Source organism: Lepisosteus platostomus, chromosome 9 (assembly GCF_059453375.1).
Source record: "Lepisosteus platostomus isolate fLepPlt1 chromosome 9, fLepPlt1.hap1, whole genome shotgun sequence".
NCBI lineage: Eukaryota > Metazoa > Chordata > Actinopteri > Semionotiformes > Lepisosteidae > Lepisosteus > Lepisosteus platostomus.
Window position 1 is genome coordinate 38,621,370 of NC_142619.1, and position 24,309 is coordinate 38,645,678.

At 39.4% G+C, this 24,309-nt stretch overlaps 1 long non-coding RNA gene across 1 annotated transcript; it reads right to left on the bottom strand.

Moving 5' to 3' along the window:
• Positions 1–9,919: 9,919 nt before the first annotated feature.
• Positions 9,920–22,763, bottom strand: LOC148654968 (uncharacterized). Its single transcript, XR_015941166.1, has 2 exons — positions 22,555–22,763; positions 9,920–11,246 (listed from the first exon to the last, which is right to left on the bottom strand). It is a non-coding gene; the product is annotated as an uncharacterized LOC148654968 (long non-coding RNA).
• Between the last annotated feature and the right edge of the window lie 1,546 nt (positions 22,764–24,309).

Genomic DNA, 24,309 nt, shown 5'->3' on the forward strand with positions numbered 1-24,309 from the left:
GAGTCCTGTAGTCCAGACATCAGCAGGTCTGTTGGGTTATGTCTTTAGTTAAACGTAATGGAGATCATCAAGCAAGGTCACACAACTGCCTGAGCTCCTTCAGCTTGCTGCTGTCAGGTCGCTGTGACCTTGCGATATTGAGTAGCCTTTTCTGTAAAGCTTGCAGCTCTTCCGATTGAGTAGTGTAGAAACAAATGACACCAGATTGAAAACAAGCGATTCATAGAGGTTAAATAAAACACTCCCCACATGTCAGGGAATCCAGAGCGAGGTAATATGATTTGTTTGCTTTTCTGAGAATAATGTGATGAGTGAAAAATAGACAAACCTTAAAAGACAGGGTTTTTTAAACATGATTTAAAGCACACAATATAATATTATGATCTATGGTAAACTTTAGGAATGACTTCCAGAGCCCAGAACACAGTAGCCAAAGCTGTAATGTATCATTACTATAACTGACCAACTCAAACTCATTTAAGGACATCTTTACCTCGGAAAAGTAGTAGTAAAACTGTTTGCTTAAATGACATATCCTTTGGTCTTCATACAAAAATGCACCCAAAAATCAGCAAGAGTGACAAAGTGTTCCTGGTGCATAAATGTTTACCACAATTAAAAATTTACCCACAGCTCCTTTCCCTAACTTGAAGTAGTCTCTTTTCAGGTTTTCATTCGTGAATGAGACACTATTGGAGGTAAAGACTGCAGCTCTTGACATCAACAGGCCGCTACAGTACAGCTCTCTGAGCCAGGCAGTCTACTCACAGGCCTGAGAGGAGCCAGCTTTCAGTCCTCACAATCATGATACCTGATACCCGGGCTCCTCCCTATTAAACCTGTGTTCCCTCGCAGCAGATGTGTGTGAGGAAGCCAGGGAGAGACAGAGCACAGCACAGCAGGGAGTGCTGCGGGAGAGGCTCCAGAGAGAGTATGTGAACAAACCAAAGATTCGAGCCCTTGAACTGCTAGATGTGGAAAACCAGCCTCAGAGTGACCAGACAACCCAAAAGACCGCTCGCTATAGGACAGCCGAATAAGCTACTGAGCAGATGAAGACCCTTTGTGTTGTTTGTGTGAATCATTTTGTTCTGTGTTCACACTGTGAAACAGTTTGGTTAGGTTCCTATGAGGCTGTTACTTCGCTTTCTGTTGGCTCTCGACCAATTCATTGCCCAGCCTTTAACGCTCTCCTTTGCGATCAGCCTAAGTACTGAGAAGGTCACTCAGCTAGGCTGCTCACTTTCAGAGCATTGCAATCTTGAAAGCTGTGAAACGTCTCCTCTCATTTGATGACCAGATAACCCTGAGCAACAGCAATTCAGCCAGCACCGTTGGCAAACTGGACATACACTGTCGATGGACTCAGGAGTACGTGTTGAATATTATTTTGGATGAGCAGACTGGTTATGTGTTGGAGGAAGGAGTGGACATTTCCTTGTTTCACCTTTACTGGTTCAAGTAGTTGTCATGCTTAGTTGTTATGATTAACACTTGGTGTGTGCGAGTAGGGGTGAGATATCAAAGTAACAAAATCCACACTTGAAAATGACATGCAGCTGCATTCAACCTTTGCTTCGTCCTTCTTGTTTTGTTCCTTTTCCTAAACAAGTGTTTCCAAGCAACTACATGCCCATGGAGACCATGTTGTGCTAATGTGTATCTTACTGGTCTTGTAGAAACATTAACCCCTATACTGGGAGCAGAATCTCTACTGGTCTATCAGTACACAGGGATTTTATTCAGGGGAACTTTACATCATTTTTATCACTTTTCTTCTGTGACAACATCTTTTCCCAGGAATGTCAAATCCACAAGTCCCCTCAAAGTCTTACATGGGCTTTGTTGCGATCTGTCAACAAGAGCAGGACATCATTAACTGCAGCTTTGATTTCTATGCTCTTGTCATGTGACATTGCCTTCCCAAGAGCCATGGTGTTTACCATCTATTTAAAACTCTGATATCATTGCCTATACTCACACTGGCCTTGAGTGGCTATGGCACTTTCTGATGGGGTGCCTGACACTCAGTGACATTATAGCATGCCGGTATAATACTTTGTAAAGTAATGTTTAGCTATTTTATACACTTCAAATTGCCAATTACATTTGCTACGATACTGGTGACCACAAAGAGGGCACAATGACGAGGTGTAAACAGTCACTCACTCCCACCTTACCTTGTAAGCGCCACAGCCCTGTACTGGAGGTGTGGAGGACAGTGGCGGCCCTCACCGACAGCCTCATGTTCCTGCAGGTGCTGAGAGTCGAGAGACCTCTGGGCCAACGAATCTCCCCCTCCCCTGGGCACCACCCAGCCGGCTCTTCACTGTTGATGACCCGACCCAGGCTCGGACCTGGGACACCTGGACTGGTCCGCCGGTGACCCAACCCAGGTTCAGGCCCAGGATGATGAAACTCAGACCAGCACCTTTATCAGGTGGGGCACTTGGGAAACCCCCGTTCCTCTTTCATATAAAAAAGACTTTATAGGGCACTATTTCCATTATATAACCACTTTTACAATCATACACTACTGGAGTGACTGGAATTGGTAATTAATTAGCGTCTGTGAACGTTGGTGTTTACATAACCTGCAATTCAGAATGAACTTGGAGGCGCTTGTGCCTCATTATCAGCTGTCTGAAGGAAAGGTAGCTGTGTTTGACTACAAAACCACTAAGTACTAATTTCCTAAGATAATTCCTGAACCACAAATGTGGTAAAAGGTTTATATTGACCTTTCCCATGTTGACAAATATACAGTAATATCAAAAACAAATATTTAAGCCAGTAAGGTAAATCAATGCTATTGTAGTGCAAATCTAAGACATTACCATAGCACTGCTACAGTAAACGTTAGACAATATGGTGCAGTGAGATGTGTGTGATATAAAATTGACAAGCAATAGCACATTCCCGTCGTTTGTAATAAATATTTATTACCATGTGTTAATAGTGGCGAATTGGCCCAGCGTGGAGTAGTGGTTCAGGCTTTGGACTCGTAACTTGTGGGTTGACATCTGGGTGGAGGACTGCTGTCTTACCCTTATTCAAGGTGCTTTGTTCACATGCCTTTATTTTCTTACATTCTTGTTACGTTTTCACACAGACGTGAACTTTGAAACCCTGGCTCCTTTCAAGAAAAGGCTGAGTGAGATTGCTAACTCATTTGCCTAGTACCTTCCAAACAGGCATTTCTCAGCTGGAACTTTTCTGAAAGCAGCTGACTATGTTTCTGCCCAGAAGCATCTTTCTCACTGCTTGCTGGGATGTGGCTGTGATTCACGGGACCCTGATATCAGTCAATGTACCATTTTCCACAGGAGGGTTCGGCTGTCATCCTTCCATGTGATCAGGCCTGCCAATGCAAGATGAGGAGGAAAAGACATTTGTAACAATGTATTGCAAAATGACAGAGGATGGCCTGTATCTTTTTGAAAATAATTTCAGAATCTTTGCATTGGATTAATAATTTCCCATGATTTAAGTTTGAATATCAGAACTATTTTTTTGCTATGAGAGCACATTGAGTGAACTACGGTACAAAGGCTCTAAAAGCAAAGGCTCCTGAATTCCAAAAAGTGCTTGATATTATGTTCTATATAATATATTTCAACTTTTTATAAAACAATATCACTTTTATTTCTGTTCAAACTGCAGTTGTTTAAAATATCCTAACATAATGAAAACATCATATAAACCTAATTCAGAACTAAAATCTGTTCACAAGCCTAATACCTTCCAGGTTTAGAGCTATATTTATGAGAAGACTATTCGCCGTGTAAAATGTGAGCTGTCCTTTACAATATACAGAATTAGATTTAAAATGTTGTTTTTAAGGAATGGAGTCTTAACTATTTTCAAATAGTTTTCCTGTGAGGAACACACGGACTCCATACATGCAATGCACAAAAACTCAAGCAAAACTTTGAAAACAGTTTTTGTAAAACTCATCATTTATTGATAGTAAATGTAATAGGTTTTGGCATAAAATAAAACCTTTGTTGAGCATGAACATAATGTCTATTATTTTTGGTACAGTATTCAGGTATACAGATTGGTATACAGATTCTTTCTATAAATCTCAACGTCCTCTTTATAAATGTATTTGAAAAATACTGATGCGTTTTGGTAACATTTAACATTTTTTCAGAATAAGGCAAACTGTATTATCTCTTTTATAATTGTTACAACTAATTCTTAAACTATTTACAGCAAAACTGAATATCATTTGAGACAAAATATACAGTTTCAATATCAGGTGTGAGACAAGAGCTAAACAGACGTGAAATTATCCATATGCGGCATTTGTCCACTGAAATTGAGTGCAACTGAAAATTAATGATGTCAGAAGATTTTTCCAAACAATCTGAAATTTGATGATAAAAAAAGGATAAAAAAAACATCCAGGACATGACTCTCCATGACCCAAAACAAAAAAAACGTTTAATCCTTGTTCCTCCGATCAGAAAAGAGTTGTGTGGCTCAGAGTGGGTAGTGGCCTATTGAATGGGCTTGCTAATAGTCTTCCCCAAACTGGGGATCCAATAGCACAGCAGGTGATGAACGCGCTCCTTCGTTCCTGGGAGACTTCACCGGAAGGCTGCGTGTCCTTGGTTCAGTGATGCAGCTAGGTCACTCACTGTCTCCCATTCAGGGGGGAGTCGTTCTGTAACGGGAATCCGCCTTCCCCTCCCCCATCCTCCAGCCCGCTGTGACGGACTGGAATTTATTGCATCATAAGCTCTGATCCCTCTATTCGTTAAACCTGGGATTTAAATTTGCAGCCTTCTGTTTAAAAAAAAAACACATTTCTAATCCACTACACCGTCCACACCCAGACCCCCTCCTGAATAAAAGAAAAAGATTAAAAGGCATGAAGAAATGGGAGTGAATTAACTCAAAATGTAAGATTGTTCCTCGTTTTATTAACCACCGAGCCTAGAGAGGAGCAAGCTCAAGACGGCCGGGCCGACAGCTGGTAATGCGCAGTGCTGTGGGCTCTGGGTCTTGCGTGCGTCATTCAGCAGCTCTGGATTAGGCTGCTTTATTAGAACTCTTTCAGCAAAATTGACATGGCCGAGCTGCACTCGCAAGTCTTCTCCTTTTTTACCTTCCTTCCTCTCGCCATCTACAAAGACCTGGAAGGATACATTCTCGGGTACAGGGGTTGTAAATGGTAGAATCATATTTGAGCTTCTGTGTTCTAAACTTTTGAAAAACTGTATTTCTTTGACAAAGTGCAGTGTTTTATGCAAAAATCGTACATAATTTTCCCTTCTTTTTCTAGCTCAATGTTTTTTCTCATGAAAGTGGGTGGTGTTTAATGTGCATATATATGTTATTCTGTACGATTATTTTATTATTTTCCAGAGGGAGATGATGTAAATAGTACTGTGTGGGTTACACTTTTAATGGTTTTGATTTAACTTTCAGCATTTTTGTTTCTTCAATTGGCTAACACTTTAAAAGCTCCACATGAAAAAAAAAAACTTGAGGCTACTTTGACATGCAAAACATGTTTCTGCTGCTGTGTGACTTGAAATGCCATCATTTCTCTTGGAATGAAGTACATGGGTTCAATGGAAAAGCTTGTATGTGCACACCTTCAATCTTACTGTTATTGTGGGTGTTTCCATCAACTCTCATTCTATTTCTATCTAGCATTCAAGACACTGTTTAAAATGAAACACCGCAGGCTGTAAAACTAGACCTGAAACAAATATTTTATCACTTTTGATATGTAAAAAAACATGACACGTGAAAAAAAAGTAGTTTCTAACAGAAGTTCAGGAGGAAGGTTAGATCATACTCTTGCCCACTTTTACTTTTGCGTGTTTATATATATTTTGCACCCAGGACTTCCTGTCACACGTCTCTTGCACCCTTCTCCGTCTTCACTCTTAAAGCAGCTCCCTGGCTCATTCCCCACAATAGTGAGGGGGAATTTATCATTCACTCAGCTAGGTGAGTCAAATAATCACATTAATTGAGATCGACTGTAAATTCCATTTCTCAGATTGCATCCCAATATTGAAAGTAATGTATCCTAAAACATACAAACGCCAGAGGCAGAACCAGTCATTGACTATTGGATTTTAAAACAGGCACAGTTTTGACTCCAGAATATACAGTCATGTCATTCTGACACCAAAAGGGTCACCGAAAAAAAATACTTCCTATTTTAAATAATCTTTCACAATATTAATAGCCATTGAAACATGAAATAGCCCTATAGTTAATCTTTTAGTCCAAGTTTATAGTTTGACATGGTCAAGAACTGTTTTCAGTTAACTCTGGATTAGTTTATTAGAGGCTTTTATCACTAATGTAATTTATGTATTTTTATTGATTGCGTTTTATCATATCTGTTAAGAATATTACTGCATCACATTTATAAGTACATCAGGCTGTGCTTTGCAGCAGATGACCATAATGTTTCACACTTTTCTCAGCAAATATCCCATTCCCAACCTGAGAATTATTGTCCTGTAGGCTATAGTAACCTTATTTAATTTTGTTTACCTGCCATAGATGAAACTTCTGTAAGTGTCTGATTGCATGAATCTGCAATTTATACCTTTCTCACTTAATCTAAGGATTATGATTTCACAGACTTAGGAAAGCAATTTCTAGCAGTGACACCCCTGACTATTCAGGCAGTATGAACAACAGTGATAATCAACAAAGAAGTTGATTTGTTTCTTTAGTATTTCTTTTGTGTACTGTATAAGATGAAAGTCAAACCTGTCATTTGAACAATATGGACTGATTTTTTCCCGAAAAGATTAACAACCCATCTGAAAAACCTTGAGACCTGCAATCTCTCAAACCACCGGCCTTTGTGCTGGAAGTCAAGCATGGATTATGCATGAAAGGTTTTCTTATATTTTCTAATGCTCCCTAACCACTAAAATCTCTAAAAATGTGCATTGTGTGCGCCATACTGAAATGCAACACACAGAAGTGGGTTTCATAAGCATGGCCATGGCTATCTCAGTTATTTGGATCTGTGGACTAAGGTGAATGATTCAAATGCGAAGACTCCGGTGATTAGTGACTCCACACCTCATCGCAGGTGTTTCCTGGCTGGAGGAAGATACTGACTGGTTCTGCAGACACCCTCTCTAGCAGATCTAAAGCTGGTCTGTGCTGGGCACTAACTTGAAGATTCCTAAAGAGATCAGACTGAATTCCCACAGCGTTTTCTCCATCATGGAAGATAAAGAACACCTCAGGTTGTGTTACTTCTCTCTTTTGCTAGAGATTCTTTTTTTCTTTTTTTTTAGAGAATCCAAACCATTGTGGAGAGCCATGACCTGTTTAAATGCACACACTCTGAGGGGATGTGTACTGAAGTGATACAAGGAAAACATACAAAGGATGAAAGAGTCCGACAAATTCTCGGTGTTGGCTGGAGGACATGTAGAAAGGATAGGTGACAGGAGTCTGAGAGGACAGGTGGACCTACAAATTTTCTAGGTGGCTCTGAAGCACCAGTACCTGAAGAGCCGGGAGAGGCTGTTTAACTGGGCGCACAAAGACAATAATGACCTGATTGAGATCAATAAGAGTTGGGCTGGAATGCAAACCTAAAGACAACAACAGGGTTCAGTAGTGCCCCCTTGAGTCTGAGCTTTCCAAATGAAGAAAATAACCAGCAATTTAAATAACCCATAGAGTAAATCTGCACCCTTGAGCAAGAGAGTTGTTTCCAAATGCAGGAGTATCTGTTTAAAGTCCTTTAAATCTTCTCAGAGCCCTGCAAACTAATAATAATAATTCCTTACTTTTCCTTACTTATATGGCACATCTCTGGACACTCCACTCAAAGTGCTTTACAGGTAATGGGGACTTCCCTTCACCAATACCACTGCAAAGCCCCTGCCTGGATGTGGGTAAAACTAAACAATAAGCAACTTTCCCTTTTTCCCTTTTCTACGCGTGTATTCATCCAGGAAACTGATATATCAAGAGTGAGAAAGTGGTGTTGGGACATCTGATCAATACCGTGGTATTGGGGAGTTTCATTTGGAAATTGACTACATAACATCTTCATATACTCTAATTGCTCGAGAGCTCTTTGTAAATAAATATATTCAGCAAAACATCTTTCTGAATTAAAAAGCAAAGGCAGGCTGAAAAAAGTGCTCTGTGGGAGTGTGTGAAGCTGTGTGTCGGTGTGGAGAGTGATTTTGTAAAAACGGGTAGTGGTATTGATTACTGCGGAGTGCAGAGAGCTTTGCAGGGTATCAGACCTCTCCTCAGCAGGGAGCTCTTTCTTCTTGCCTGTGGTCTTACAGACACCGGGCCAAAGCTTTAATCTCGGTTAATCGTTTCTTAATATGAGAGCCTGCCCTCCATGCTGCAGCCCTTGTCCTGTTCACTAAGGCATGATGGCTAATCCTAATTCCCTGCTCTGTACAGCCCGGCAAATGAGGCAGGCAGCGGGCTCTGAGAGAAGGGGGTGAGGATTTGGGGGAAAGTGACGCGCCTGCCCCCTGCAACCAGACACATTCAACCTTTATCAGAAGCTTCAGAAGAATTTGTATTTGGTCACAAAATGACCTGTTTTTCTACACATAGTGTGCCATGTCTTCAAGGCTGGCTAGTCCACTCTTTAGTTTAAAGAGAAAGAGAGACCATGGAGCACCGATGTCCAATCCTGGGCCAGTGTGTCTGCAGGTTTTCATTCCGTCTCAGCTCTTCATGAGCTAAACCAGCTAGTTCCTGGCTTAACGCTCAATTAGGCAGCTTCTCCCAGAATTTCAGGTGCTACTGATTTAAAGACACCGAGAAAACCTGCAGTTGTAGGTTAAAAGACCAGGACTGGATACCGCTGCACTAGGGTACAGTAAGGAGAAGTTGTATGCCTACGTAAATATCTAAAACAATTTAGAACTATTTCTTCCGAATTTACTTCTTTGGATTGTAGTCAACCAAAAATAACATCTGGCCACAGACAGCTATGCAGTATCGTTGTTGGTCATCTCATGTGTGCTGATTCAGATATACATTACATTTTCTGATCAGATAATAAGATGACACTACGTAAGAACGGACAGAAACTATAAAAAATAACCCAATGATTTATTCAGTGAAAAATGACTCAATGAAATCCTTTAAACAGTGTAGGTCAAATTGTTGAAAGATTAAGGTCAGTTATAGTCAACTGTTGAAAGTTTGTTTCAAGCTCTTAGTCATTGCTATATTTACAAAGATGTTGACATCCTACATCTAGACAGTTCCAGCTTTATCAGAAAATTTGACTACATTAATGATGTCATCACCTTTTAACTCATTAAAAATGTACTTGCACTTCAGCGTTGTGTAAACCTTTTCATTCTTTGCTTTTGCTGTGGGCAACATTACATCTCTTTGATTGTAATTGGGTACAATCTTTGGCCTCTGTGGTTTTTAAGAAGTGTGGAATGTGCCGAGTTAATAGCAGAGAGCTGTGGCTTTGCAGAAGACTGTAACCTTTGGTCTGGCACACAGTTATATGGACCTCATCATATCTAGAGGTCTGGTGTCTCTTCTAAGAGCTTTCCTAATCTAAAACAATGCACTTTCCACTATTGTGCAGTTCCATGAAAATGTCTGATTAATAATGCAGAATTTAATCATACAGCCCTAATGCACTCTGCACATTAGGAGCTGGAGCAAATAGATTTACTGACGACTTCTCCAAAAAGCAATTGAGAACAAATTGAGATCTGAAGTTTTCAGGAGGTGGGGCTGTGGCAGATGTAATAGAGTCATGACGTCTGTCCAGAGATATACTCTATTGACAATAAGCCCCAGATAAAACCACCTACATATTCTGCAGCAGAGATTTGTTTAAAATGTGAGGAGCTTCATTCTTGCAAATTGTGAAACTCATTTGTCAACAATTAAAAAAAACAGCATCCAGATATTTTTAAAAATATAATTGCACATTTTAATCCTGTTACACAATGAATTAAATTGCTGATATAATTCCAAACACTTTTGATCACAGTCATTTAATGAAGGAAAATGTTACAATGTTATTAGTAGAAATATTCATTTCCTTTTGATAACAATATATATTTTAGTGCACATTAAATTGCAATTAAATGCAATCCATTTCAGATTCAAAGATCTGCTGATTTTGATAAGGAAAATACCTCATATTTCTGCCGTTCACCTGTGTGAATGTGTTTATAGCTGTTTTTCATAGTGTGAAATTGTAGAACATTCATACCTTTCTCTGAGTAAAACACTGTATAAGGTTCTAAAAGGAGGTGTGAGGCACTCATTTCATTCCTGTTTTAAACATGTTTTTAAAGCATACCAAAATAATTTAAATTAATTAGAAATGCTTGCTTATTTCAAAAAGAAATAAATTAGCCCATTTCTGTTTTCCTGAATAAACCTGTTCTTATTCAATTCTGATGGACTCCACAGAGTTTTAGAACACTCCAATAAAATCCAACTGGCGACATGTTTATCGATCACGTCCCTGGTGAATCCACACCATTGCAAATTCTTCAGCTCGAGACGTGCAATGCACAGCTTGGATGCGTTACGTAAAAGGAGATAAAATGAGAATATTAATCCTCAGATTTCCTTTCCACTAACATTACCAATTACAAATCCTGTTTACAGAAAACAATTCCTTTAATGAGGATTACTTTACAAACAAAATGTAAACCATTCATTCCTTGAAAAGTATAAAGACTGTCTGCAGCAACACCTTTTCTTGACAGAAGTAATGGGATGGAGCTACACTCAATATGCTGAAATAGAATGTTACTTTTTTACTAATGAATAATGTTAATCATGACATATTCATGATTAATCCAACAAAGGGAGAGCAAAATGGATGTCACAAATAAATTCTGAGGAACAGCATCCCCATTTTATATTTTTTTTATTGAAACACAACAACTGTTTTCTACCTGTAAACAAAACACAGAAAATATCCTTATTCCATATGAGGTACCGATTTTTAAAATCAAATACTGTAGTACTATTTAGTATGACACAGCAACATTCCAGTACAGCACAGCTGACAATAATCTGAAACAGGTATCCTAAAAAAACAAAGCAAAACAAAAACGTATGTCCATACAGAATACAGTGTACATAAAAATCAACCTCAGTCACTACATGCCACACCAAAAAGCAGCATTTTAGGTGATGTGCAGACTAGAATGAAATTAATAAATGAGTTTTCATTCTGGAAGTTAGTTTTTCCCTGTCCATAAAGTTGCAATAGACTTCAGTGCAGCATGAAAAAAAGAAGAGAAAAGACAAAGGAAAGAGTCAAGTCTGGTTTCGAAGCAGTGAGCAGAGATCTTAAATACAGAACGTAAAGAAAGATACCTTTTTTTACTGCAAATACAGGAAAAGTATTAGAGAATTAAACATTTTGCACAGGCAAGGTAAATCCTGATAAAGGTCTGATATTTCCACATACGGTAGATTCTCCTGGAGCCAATGCATGCCGCATCAAGACCTGAGACTGTGGGCACGCAGGAGACATTGTCTTTTCTCATCCCACTCTGCACTGCCCACAGACACTGACTCTGAGAAGTCCTCAGTCATCTGGCTCCACAGCATTCATCCAGTCTTCCCTGCCTCCGACGTCTCACACGTGGCAGGAGCTGACCACTGGCAGGACGCACAAGAAGCAACATGAGACACACAGGAGAGGAGGCTCTCCCATGTGGACACCAGAGCAGCTGGAGGTGGAGGGCCGGGCAGAGCTCTCAAGCAGTAGTTGGCAAGTCTAGAACCACCGGATCCATCTACCTCACCAGTGTGAGTTCTACCATTGCCAAACACCACAAGACAGCCAAGCATGCCTGGAGGACTGGGCTCTTGGTCAGGGCCCCAGGACGCAATCTTCTATACAGCAACCCTAATAAAATGTGCAGTCAGTCTTCGGGCATCGAGCTCTCAAGCAGTGAAACCTATCTGTTTCACCCAGAGGGTAAGGAAATATCTGCAAGAGGAGATCAATTTAGAAACTATATACTCTGCAAAATTGTAATGGTAAGGAAAACAAACATTTGGAAGTGGAGTCGTGAGAGACTGAAGAGAATTTTGATTAAAAGACGAATTTCCGTCACTGAAGAAAGAGAAGGAATACTCTTTGATGGCTGAATACCTACAAAACAATCATAATAGAGAAGAGGGGAAGAACTTGTGAGGCACTACATCTTACAAATGGTGAATTATACTGAATATGCTTTAAAGTGGTTGCTGATATTATAGTCTATTTGCCATTTAAAGCTATTTAAATGTGTACTTGAAAGACAATGCTATGTCTAAATACCATGCTGAATAAAATCAATACAAAAATAGACTAGGACAGGGGAAAAAATGCAAAACAGACATAAAGATGCATGTTACTGCCAGCTACATTACTACCACCAAGGTTTAGTAAAACAACATGAAGAATAATCCACTTAATCCACCCTTTCAATGAATTTAACAATTTGCCACCTGCTGAAGTTGTTTGAAGGGTCAAAAATCCATTAAATCCTCTAGTCCCGAAACAGCAGCTCCAGTTCCTGCGGGCGCAATGCCAAAAACAGAAAATGACCTACAAGGCCACCAGAGCCCAGAAAAAAGGACGATCAATAAGGTTGAACGCCTGCTGTTTTGATTTTTTAAAAAGTAAAGTAAAATAATATCAATTTATTGCCAGCTTGCATAAGTGAGTATGCAAAGGAGGTAGGAGCTTGGAGTCTGGATGTCTCGGATGGAACTGCAGCAGTGGAGCACAATTTCACTGGATCATGAGCACACCATTCAGAAATATCAATGCTTCTGATATGTCCAGTCTGTGAAATATGAGATTCAATGCTGATCAATAGAGTACATGTGGGCAAATTAACACTACTAACTACATGCTCCAAGAGCAAAAATGGAATTTGCTCTTATAGTTCAGTGAAATAAGCACTAAGTGTACATCTGAAAGCATATTGATTAGGAAATGTATTCTTCCTTGTTTAGCATAACATTTTCTATATATAGTTTTCTATATAAAGTTTGTATTCGCCCATCCATCTTACAATTCACGGCTGTGGGAGAGAAGAAACCTATCCCAGCAAACAATGGGCACAAGGCAGGGGACACCCTGGACAGGATGCCAGTCCATAGCAGGGCAGACAGACACAAATATGCTCACACCAGGGCCAATTTTCCCAGAAACCAATCAACCTACCAGTTTTTCTTTGGACTGTGGAAACTGGAGAGCCTAGAGGAAACCAACACGAACACACAAACTCTATGCAGATAACAGCCCAGGTCTGAAAATGATCTCAGGGCCCCAGTGCTACGAGACAGCACTGCTAACCTCTGTGCCACCATGCCATCCACCTGTATTTGTTCATTACCAAATTATTTTAAGGAATTCAGCCAAGCTACTGTAGGTCACTGGAAAAGATCTGGATCATGAGAGGGTTTGAATTCAGACAGATTACTGAAAATATATTAACAGTAGTTTTGAGCACTTATCCTTAATAAAACAACATTTATCTTTTACCATTTCTTCCAATCAATTCTGAATATGACGCAGGAAACGATTTAGTACTGTCTGTAAGTACTGTACAGACTTGTTTTCTTAGTCTTTTCATAATCAATTCAAAGATGAAATCTGTGCGCCAGTCAGTTTTTACTGCCTGGGAAGAATCGTTCACATCTATTTACGAAAGATGGACTCCTAGCAGCAGGGATAAACTAGGGGTGATCAGAGACAGTCCAGGTGTCTTCAGAAACAAAGAGGAATTTAACTGCTGTCCAGTACTGCCTAAAACCAAAACCTCACACAGTGGCTCTGCCCTGGAAGTGCTTGAAGAGGATCTGCTTAGAGAAGCCCACAGGTCTGAATTTAAGAGAATTTATAGTAGCGCTGTTTACAATAACTGTTGACTTCAGCTTCATTTGGAGTTCCATCTTACTAGGAATGTTCACACAAGAGATTGAAAGTCCCTGCTTTCAGGACAGGCAGTGACCATTTGTTAAATGATCTAACAAATGCCACACATTTCCATGTTCTTCTGACAATGTGGAATAGTTCTGTGCCATTTACAATAAATTGAAAATTCTGATTTAGCTAGCATTAATCAATGTATGTACTATTAAGATACATTCACATATAAGTAGACCATCATTTACACAATACACTGGCACCAAAAAAAGATTCACAAATTCACATTTGCCTTTATTCCTAAGGCAATTCCTAATTCCTACCACTTACTAAGCTAGTTACCACTTACAACTCTTTCAGCTTGTAACCTCACTGGCCAATTGATCACTACAACCAAAGAGCATACAGTACTTTACCAAGTGTGAAGAAAGAGAGTACTTTACAGTTGGTGGCAATCCCTAAAAACAGTGGAGATCAAGAAATAACTGGATTGGGGCTCTCCAGGACTAAAACTTAGACCCCTGGTCTAAATCGCTCTTGCCACTGGGGTATAGATGGAGAGTCTTGAACTCTCTACAGCATGAAGACAGAATAACCTTTACCTTGAAAGGATTTTCCCCTACTCAGTCAGTGTTCACAGGTCACACACTTAAGATGGACGTTCTTTAATAAGTACTTCACATCTGGGCCAGTAGATATCACTTGAATATCTCATAAAAACATTTTTATAAGATTGTCTAATAGGTCTATTAGATGTTAGAACTGTACCTAAATGGTTCTTATCTCCTTAAACACTCAATAAAAATCAGTATTCAATATAGTAAAGGACATGCATGAAAACTGTCATCACATAGTATTACAGTTATATTTAATATGCATGCAGTTCTCAACATATTTCACAAAGCAGAAAAAAAAAACAGAAATATAAAATGCACCAAAGACCAGCAGTGTTGCATGTCTGTCTTCTCCTATATTGGCACTACACATAATTGCTCAACGGATATATACAGAAGCAAAAATGTGCTAGTGCCAAAATGGGCAAAGAAGTGTGATATTTAAATAACAAAAAGTAAAATAGGGTTAAGAGAGCCAACTAATAAGTAATATAACACTCTTTTTAGAGACCAGTAAAACCAAGAGAAGAATCCCCCCGAAGAAGAAGCTAACACTCATGCACACCCAGAAACAGATAGAAATGCTTAAAAGCTAAACTGGCTTCTACCATGTGGTTCTTTCTCTGCTCTGTTTATGGCCCTATGGTAATTCACTGATAGTGTGTTTTCACAGTGAATTCTACCAGTGCCATACACAGAACAGGAGTCATCATCACCCCAGACAGCCATTCTCGAGAAAACAGGTTAGTAGAAAACACATCCTGCCCTACAAGAATTTTGAAAAGGAGTTTCTCTGAATATTGGACATTTATGCTGTTATTTCCCCCTGGAAAAGGTGAAGGTAGCTAAATCGAATAGAAACAGAATAGCCTTATTAAAACAAAAAACATAAGTTTAGATATGCAACAAGTGTGATGTCCAGCCTACTTCTACTACACGAACAGGCTAATTCCCTCTCCCTGAATCCCTAGATCCGCTCTCTCTGGCATTCAGGGAAGATATCAGTGCAGTATCAATTAACTTCCTGCGAGGGAGCGCCTGCAGACACCTCATTTATTCAGTGAAACTGCTCATGCTGGCTGTCTTCCCCTCTAATGTATCACTGAGGAACAGATCCAGTATCTGTAAACCCTTGCTAAAGCCCTAGGCCTTCCACATCACCACTAGTGATGATGTACACAGCTAGGCCACTTTCTACATTCTGACGTCTGCATAACTGGTATTAGAGATACAGACAACAAATATTTAGGATGGCTATGTTGACCCTCTTCTTTCAGTTCTTTATTTGATCTTGTTTAGCAGCATAGGCCTGCTGTTTTGTATTGAAATACCACTTTGTCTTTATCTTAAATACATATACAGTATGTGCCGTGAAAGATATAATGCATGTTATGTTTAAAAGAATTTATATCACTGCAGTCCACACAGCTGGACAGTAATGAGAGAAGGAAATTCAAATGAAACCGGTGTGAAAGTAACTTGAGCTGAGAACACAGGTCAGGAAAAACAAGGAATTGAGCTGGCACTTAACATAAAAAGTTATAATTTACATTGTACAGTAGTTTCTATTTTGGAACTAAATTTACACAGCAGCTACAGGGACTAAACCTCAAATTAAAAGGGCATTAACTCTGCTAATAAACATCCAGCTGCTGAAAGCTGGACTGGGTGATGGAGAAAGGACCTCATCACGTAGGCCTTGAAGAGCTTGTCATTTCAAAATCTTTTCAATATCTTTTCAAATCCCTCGAAGTCTGTATGGTACAGCAGCTCTAATCACAACTGGGTAGTTACTGACGGAAATACAATGTGAAGAAAACAGCACATAGGTAATGGATTTAAATTGAATCCCTTTCTAGCACTTTTGCCTTCCTTAACACTAATGACCACCCCAAGCATTTACCAATGTTTCCAGATGACACTTATGAATCACTTACATTTTTTTACCTCTTATCTATCTTATAATCTACAAGAAGGACAAAGCATTACGTCTCAGCCCTCCTTACCCTGTGACAGACAAGCAAGACAATGAAAAAACACAAATCTGCTTCTTCCAATCAGCACATGACTTTCATTCAGCCTTCAGTTTAAAGGAATGGCCACTACCCTGCACATCCATTATGACTAGAAACATGAAACAACTGAATCAATTTACATTTAAAATGTTGTTTCTTTCAATTGCACTGGCAATAGAACCATTTTCTTCTAACATAATTATTCAAAAAAATATTCATCACATTCACTTCCTCTGTTAACATGGTTTTTACTTATATTTAACCTGCTATAAGACAATATTATTGTCCCTAAATATTTCAGCAACAATATATACAACTGCAGTATATACAAGAAATATATACTGACGTATTCAGATGCCTCTCTTCCAGCTTTGTGTATGAATGTGTCATCTCTGATGGAGCTAAATGTTCTTCACAATGTTCTGTCCAAACCTGATCTTGTCCTTGTACAGCTGGCTTTATATCTAGGTGCTTTTTTATGGCTCCCTCTGCTCCAGTCTGACTGCCACCTACAGTTCAGTGCTGCTCACTCTGCACCCAGCCCTATGTCACCTGTACAGTACAGTATATAAAGATTCAGTGGCTTATAACGCTATGCTGTCCTTGTGCCCACCAGTTCAAACTAAGCCAAGTTCTGCGTTTCTTGTACTGCTGTAACTCAGAGCTTGGCCACAAGCTACAGTTGTGAAGGTTGCAAGGATTGTGGGATTGCAGGAATCCTGTCTTCGAAAGCAACATGAGGTGTCCAGTATCCTGACACTTGAGTGCTCTTGCATGACTACCACCTACAGCTCTTAATGGCCAAAAGGAAGACTAACCTGAAGCTTCAACAAACAGGTTGAACTGCACTGCAAAATGGAATTTGCTAGTACTCTCATTTTGGGGTAAGTCCCTATAGAGGATCTATTCCTGTCAGGATAGTGTCATGTTAACAGTCCATTCAAAACTCGTCTACAAAAAGACTGGCGCAGCTGGACTTAGAAAAGAAATCAAAAGGTGACATTTCCATATCGTAATAACATACGTAGTAACATACCATTGCCTCTGATGATCTCCATACATCCATTACCCACAAGGACACAGGCTTTTCTACTAAACTCACACTAATACGCAAACCGCAGCACAGTCCATTCAGAACCCAGTGACCCCTGTTTGACCAGTCTTGATTAAACAAAGACAGAGATCATTTTCGGTCATTTGGACTTTCCTCTCTCATGGGGAAATGCATAGATAATCTCCTCAAAAAGGAGTGAAAAACACAGAAAGTCTGAAAAGACGGAAACTAACTGTACCTGTCATCGAAACACAATCCTAAACTCTCACTCTGGCATCTGTTGTGAATATCATAGCAACTGTGCCATTGTAGGGATAGAATCTAGTCTGCCTTTCTTTTTTTAATTCACAAAGATGCCAAATAAGAAGAATTTATTTCCTTGGATAACCTATGTAAAATTGTAATATGTTTTTTTTTTAGAAAAGATTTTGAAACACAGAAAAACACTATTACCTATATATTTCCACCCTCTTTTTAAAATGGCACCTTAATTAACACCACTCCTGTCTAAAAAAAGAAGAAAGGATTTACTGTGTTCTTCCTTGTCATCAACCTAGAGAAAGAGAGCAGTCAAATATAATGCATTTCTCTGGGCTTTAGTAGTACATCAACAAACTTTTTCATGTTGATCTTCCCAGATTCAAATGCTGTCCTAACTAAGCCCTTGTAATTAATATAGCGCTTTTCTGGACACTCCACAAAGCTCTTTACAGGTAATGGGGACTCCTCCACCACCACCAATGTGTAGCCCCACCTGGATGATGCAACAGCAGCCATAGTGCACCAGAACGCTCACCACACAACAGCTATCAGTGGGGAGGAGAACAGAGTAATGAAGCCAATTCATAGATGGGGATTATTAGGAGGCCATGATTGGTAAGGGCCAATGGGAACTTTGGCCAGGATGCCAGGGTTACACCCCTACTCTTTTCAAGAAACAGGATTTTTAATGACCACAGAGAGTCTCATCCGAAGGATGGCGCCTGTTTACAGTATAGTTTCCCCGTCACTATACTGGGGCATTAGGACCCACATGGACCGCAGGATGAGCGCCCCCTGCTGGCCCCACTAAGACCCCTTCCAGCCACAACCTTAGTTATTCCCAGGTCTCCCATCCAGGTGTTGACCAGGCGTTGACCAGGCTCACACCTGCTGAGCTTCAGTGGGTTGCCAGTTGTAAGTTGCAGTGTGATTTGGCTGCTGGCATATGGCATATCATATTGTACTCGTTCAACAATGAAGTGAAATCGTTTGTGACTTTTCTACTGTTACTTTCTCACATCTCTCTTGCACCTGCCTCCACAGTTTATTTTCAGAAACATTCCCCCTGCTAACATCCACCTCTGTTCCCCACTCCCCTGTCTTCCCCAACCTCTTGACTGTCAGGCAACACTTCTTATATTCATTCTTACTTTGATCACAGATGATACAGAAATTATAGTACATTTTTTGCACTATAATAGTTTCCAACATAGGTCTAAGGAATCAGAATCCCCTTAAGTATTCATCAACACGTTGTCAATGTGCCCAGGTTTTGAAGTTTTGCCCGAGTGTCTCTGGAGATAGCCAGGTTCAGATTGTAGGCCTCTCCTTAACCTCGTTCGTCATCACTTTCAACAGCTATTAAGAGGCATTGGGCTGCTTTGCTGCGCATTTTCCATCAGGGCCAGCGATACTTATCTACCTCGTGTCACACTGCGCAAGCAGTTCTTAACAGTAAACATCTCCAAAACGTGTATTAATACACGGAGAAAATGAAACTGTACTTTTTGTTTGTGAGGGACGAAATCTACCTTTCAAATGTTGATTTCCGTCTTACGAATTAAATACTAGCTCTTATACAGTAGTTATGAAGCAAGTCTCCAGTAAGAAGTACGAATAAACTCTCCGCTGAGCCACTCTCGCGGAATCACCAAAAGATGGTGGAATCGAGGCTCTTCTAAAAAATAAAGATCACCCTCAGAATGTGATCGACAATGCACTTTTTAAACAAAATTTTGTTTCCTGGTGCACATAATAAATATAATATAGACAGAATACTGGTTCTTTATCACCAGCTTAATCTTTCATTCCATCTGCTCTCAGACAGGGCTGCCGCAACATCAATGCCACTCAGGCACAAATTCTGCTCGGCCCCTCCCCGACAGACCGGGCGCAGCCATTATCTCCCTCGCCCTGAGCCCTGCAGTATGTGGAGAGCAGATTGATCTGAGCTCCGAAATGATGTTCTAAGTGATTTTTTAGACGCCCAAATGGCTCCCAGGGCAGGACTCATCTTGCCATTTCCTGGAGAAATCAATACCGCTAAAAAGCCAAGTTGGTTTTATGAGAAACCTCCATCAAGTCAAATTGTATCCTGTTATTTTTTTTCCCCCACAGTGAAGGGCGTAAAAGCGATTACGATTTAAAAATGGGAAACTTATAACATTATATTAGTAAAATAATTAAAAATAGCGGTGTGGGTTTAAAGGAATTAGCTTGTTACTCTTCTTCCATAACTCAAGAGTAAAAGGCATTGCTTATTGGTAAATAGAATATCTCCTGTTTTCTTATCATTATAACTTTTCGGGGCTTACAAGGTGTTGTAAGAAACTGCAACCAGGCAACATTCTTCAATTTACAAAAACATCCTTCTGATTGAAGTTGTGGTAGATAAACCACAAACTAAACATTTATTGCAAAAAGACTGAAGAGCCTCAGAAGATTCTGTTCGCAAATGTTTTAGGCATTAATGCTACATGATGTAGTCTGACTATGTCCTTCTTTCGTTTAAAAAAAAAGTACTTCGAAATGTTCTAATTTCAGATTCTTCAAGAGAGAGGTCGCAAAACAAGTCCCCCTGAGGTTCAGTATATACATTAATTGAACACACGTTTACAAATGTATCTGTTAAACCATTGAGTAAAACTTATTTATTTTTCAGGATCGCCTCGGGCTCTATTATTTTACATAACCAGCACGTTAATCTCCGCAGTGCTTAAAAACCAGAACGTGCCTAATGCAAATTGTTCTTGCTCAGATCTCATATTATTAAGTATTATGCGTAAAAAAAACTTATATTCCCGCCTTTACTCGACATGGCATTTTTTTCTGTTAATATTGTGTATAGGCAGTGTGAGCGCCTCGTCTTCCTAACAGACCACATAATTTTGGTCACCTGTGTATAAATTCCATTCAATGACAGTTGCGGTGCCCTGTAGTTAATCGTATTTGTGATTATGGAGTCTGCAGCTCTCCAGATTGAGTTATTTTAGGAGCGACTTGGAAAGGACTGTTACCGTCTCCATAATGTACTGTCTCCATCAGGCATTTAAGAGGTCAAGAGAAGCATCCAAGCATATAGACATTTGGTTGCATACGGAAAACGATATCTGAGTGAGCTTTAACTTTCCAGTATATTTCTAATAGAGCATATTTAATGGATATTATATTGGATTTTATATCTTGTTTGATGTGTTTGATAACGCCACACAAACTCTTTCATGTCTGTTTCGCTGCGAAAATGTTTTCTTAAATTCCATCGCTTCACGAGTAATGTATTATTTTAATACTAACGTTTATAAAACAAAACAAGATTTTTTAGAAACACCGTAGTAGCCAATGTCACCACATCATCTTTACTTAAATATTTCATTTGAGCGTTTCTTTTTTTAATCCTGAAATGCGACGAAACTATTTTACTGTGGTTTGCCAAGGGTAAAAAAGATCCAAGAAAACAGCAAACCTACAACCTGATACAAATACGTGTATTTTGTATGCAATGTATACATTGTATGCATATATCATTGTATACATAAACTGGGTTATTTTTTTACAATATAAAACGTGTGTGAAATTGTACAATCCCGTATGCGGTATCTAAGGAACAAAGAACAAAAACATCAGACTTTTGTTTTTGAAGAGGTTTGTTACAAAATCAGGATCGCAGCTCTTTGCATACTCCTTGCTAATTTGTTTGTACGTTAGAGTTCCTTGCAAGGCAATTATCATTTTAAAAGCAACATTTATCAACAATATTAGTTAGATAAGTCTTAAGACACGCTACTTTGTTTCTGCTTTGCAGTGTCAGCGTCCAATGTTAGTCTGCGCTGCAGCGCGATCCCACAATTCGGGATACAAAAGGTACTTTGTATTAAAGCTGGAAGAATGTCAGCTTTGTGATGTTTTTGTCTCATGAAAAAAAAAACTGAGCGTTTGATTTTTTGTTTGAAACTTCTTTTTCCCCCAATATGGTTTGAACAAACCAAATACATAACCAACTGTAAAATAATCTCAAGTAATAAAAGATGAATTTGGCATAAATTTCCCACCTTTTTGAGAAACGGACATTCTTTGGTGATTCACGCTTAAACACGTTTTTGCAATCAATGTGACTTGTTTTAAGAACTAATTATTGACTGTCCTTCCAAAGAACTATAAATGGTTATATTTACATTTTTTTAAGATTTTATGTTAAATGGCTTACCTGCTTTCCCCCAAAAAAGATGCTATAAAAACGTCACAGGAATGGCACGATTTAGTTAAAAAGATTGAACCACTCTCTAGAAGATTCCTAAATCAACCACAGTGCACATTATATCTTTATGGAGTCAAGGAAAGTAACAATAATCTTGTATTGACACCCGAATTCACGAATTTAAAGAAGAATCATACAGGCCTGCAGTTCCGCATGCTTTCAATTTGGAAATTTTTACCTCGTTTGTCTGCCTTGACACAGGCAAAAGAGAGGAGGCTGTACTAAATATACAAAACAATCTTTTCGGAAACGTTAAAAAATAAACACAGAATATACCTGCTACCCCTGCGGACAACAGCCAAAAAAGAATTACCTTTATAGCTAAACGGGAGAATATGAATGAAACAAAGAAATCCGGGCGGCTTTGCTAACTTCCTGGGTATCGAATGACAATTTCAGCTCGCTGTTTTTTTGCCTTCGACTCACTTTGTCTCCCCCTTTCCTTTTACCTGCAGAATCATTTAACCTGAGCCGCCGCTGTCGCACCCAAGTGGATGAGCCTTCCTTTGCGAATGGAAGACGTTGTCTCGGTTTCCCTGTGCCCTCCTGGTCAAACGGCTCTCCTTCTGCCCCCCAAGCAGCTCTGCCTGGTTTGGCTGCAAAAGCAGGGATTTGCCAATGGAAAGATAATTAGTTTGTAAGCATCTTACCCCAGTGGCAAAAGAATAATCCAATCCCTCCTCTGTCTCTCTCGCGTTTTGCAATGTCACTGGCTCAGGTGCTTTTTTAAGGTGGAGCTCAAAGGAGGCTGGGCCACCTTAAGAGCTCTGGCCTGGGGAACGGATTCGATTGATGACCAAAAGGAGACAGTTGGCAAGAGATCGGCTGCTCTATGCGGACAAATTGATTTCATGCTAGAACTTTTGGTGCAGCCCTTTATTTCTTAATTTAACACGAAGAACGTCTATCTCCATCTACACTGACCATCAAGCTAGCCTACGTTAAAAAAAATATTAAGCCTACTATTAATATTGTTAACATTACAAAAAGTGACGAATCTTAAGTTTAAAATCTGTTTATTGTTTTGAGCATTTTATGGCAATATGGCAATCTAATTACTCCACACCAATTTACTCTACAACATCTCACTTGATTTGTTAGTATAGCTGGCATAAACTATTTAGTAAACAAACTGATATTAAACCTAATGAAATGACTATTTTTTTATTTCGATGTTTCAGATTGGCCACAAGCCAGAAATAAAAAAAAACTTTATGAACCTCAGCATCGTTAACGGCCTCCAAGTTATTCAAATTCTCTCATTTGAGTAACGCCTCACACATTAGAAGCAAAGATTAGCCGGTGCTGCAGCAGGTAGGCCTGGTGAGGTTGATTTGGTCACTCCCCTTACAAGTGTTGTGGTCCAACAGAGCATATTCGGCAGGTGTTTACCTGCAGGGACACCGAACAAAGAGGCTCTCTGTCTGTATCGAGGGGCACAGAAGGAGCAGAGGAGCGCATATTCCAAGCGGCCTGTCTCTATCAAAACGTAACGGGAAACTATTCACCCGTTCAGACAGATGCTGTTAACTTTGAACCTCTTGTTTATTAGCAGGCTGTAAACTCGAACACGTTTTGTATTTAAAAATACCCGGAGTTCGCTCGTTTTCCCCCTTTTTGCCATTAGTAGAAAGCAAACTACACAAAATAACTATAAAACCAGGAGCAGCAGTTATTGTCTTTCTTTAAAAAGTACAAACCTAAGTCTACATTTTAATTTTACTACCATATGAAATCGAAATCTATTTACTGTGGTTCCTTTTCGGATCCACGGTTTTATCACAGGTAGGTTACCACAGGGTACAAACTCTGAATGTACAAATAGTCATTTTAAAAATTGATTTGTTATTTTGCAATTGCTTTCGCCTCGTCTTTTTAAATTGTGAACTAAATTAATATGCTAATCAACACAAATGAGGGGGATATAATACATTAAAAGAACAGAACCATTTCGTCGCATGCTATGAAATGGATTACTTTGCCAGGTCGGTATACCATATACGTGATTTATATAATTTCCATACAATGTTTGATCACGATAAAATATTGTCGCACCAGCAGAATTCGGGAGATTTTGAAATTGTTTCTTTTTAGGATGCAAGAAAGCACACTAATAATAATAAACGGCTCATGCAGAGCAGTAACATTTTTTTAGACCGTGCACCCAAAGACAAAAAGCTCTTCTCTCTTGCAGATTAGATTTT